Below are 1,638 nucleotides of genomic sequence, written 5' to 3' on the forward strand. Positions count from 1 at the left end.
TACCTTCTTTGCATTTCTACTCTTGATTCATTATCTCGAAATCTGACAGTGTTTTGGGATTGAGGCATGAAGTCCGCAAGCATGTCATGTTATTTAAAGCTGCATTATTAGAGCTAAAGAGAAGAAGTGAAGGAGCAAAATCAAAAAGAATAAAGAAAAATGAACGGTGAAATATTGATTTCATTTCTTGGAATTTTGAGGATAACAGGGTTCACATTCGGGAATTTAAAGATAGGAAACTAAAGAAAACATCCGAGTTACACCCCGGAATAACTCGCGATGCAGAAAAAGTGGCAGGACAGGTCTACCGGCACTCCCGCCTGATTGGGAATGCCGTAGCCTTCCAGTTTTGAAGCTTGGCGCTTGGTCCCACGTATAACACCTCAGCGGTGCTAGTGTCCTCTCCTAGCTGGACCATGTGAGTTTCGTAGAGCATTTTCCTCATTGCCCCACATATCTCTTCAATCTCTTCGGCCGTAAAGGCCTCATCCTCTTCTTCTTCATTGTATTTTGGCTTAACAAAGGTCTCGCACAGATGTGGCAGTGGCTGTGGCAAGACCCATCCCTCTTTCTTTCTCTCAGCCGCCCACTCTACATCATCTGGGGTGGGGTGAAAACCTATCCCGAAGAATTTTTCAGTTGTTGGCAGGGTCACCGGTTCGGATATTCATTGCAAAGCTTTTCCAAGTCCCTTCCCTAGCTTGAAACCATGTCTGATCATTTCTTTGGCCACCATAATCGAGGCATTGGATAGGAAGGGTTGGGGACAAGGGTTTCCTTCTTCATGCTGGTCCGCCACCACAATTTCGAATGCTTGGTAAACTATGTGTTCACTGCCTTCCCTCGCTTCTAGGCATGGGACAGATGGGTCCCGATAGATTGACTATTCATCCTCTCCATGAACCACGATCTCCTGATCCTCGTGTTCAAATTTCACCATTTGATGGAGGGTAGAGGGTACAGCTCATGCAGCATGGATCCAAGGCCTTCCCAGAAGAAAATTGTAGGACGTGTCCATGTCTAGCACTTGGAAAGTCACCTCGAAGTCCACCGGGCCAATGGTCAAGATTAGGTCAATTTCTCCAATGGTGTCTCTTTTGATACAGTCAAAGGCTCTTACGCAGACATTGTTGGGACGAATCCTTCCAGTCCCGATTTCCATTCTTTGCAGTGTGGAGAGTGGGCAGATGTCAACACCCGAGCCTCCATCCACCATGACTCGCTTGACATAGTAACCTTCACACTTGATAGTCAGATGTAAGGCTTTGTTGTGAGCCGCTCCCTCTGGAGGCAAGTCATTTCTACTAAAGGAGATTTGATTGACGGCGAAGAATCTTTCTGCCATTCTTTCAAGCTGTTCAACTGAAGTTTCAACTGGCACATACGCCTCATTCAGAGTTTTCATTAAGATCTTTTGATGTTCGGAGGATTTCGTCACCAATGACAGCAACGACACTTGTTCAGGATATTTTCTCAATTGATCTACTACCTCATAATCAGGCATCTTCATTTTCTGGAAGAAAGCCTCTGCTTCCCAAGATCTCTTTTCCTTTATATGTAACCACCGTCGGATAATAATTCCAAGGTACTGCAGCAGGGTTCGTCATGGGCTTCTGTGGCACGCGTCCAATAACCACT

The sequence above is a fragment of the Nicotiana attenuata genome, unplaced genomic scaffold, assembly GCF_001879085.1.
Source record: "Nicotiana attenuata strain UT unplaced genomic scaffold, NIATTr2, whole genome shotgun sequence".
Classification (NCBI taxonomy): Eukaryota; Viridiplantae; Streptophyta; class Magnoliopsida; order Solanales; family Solanaceae; genus Nicotiana; species Nicotiana attenuata.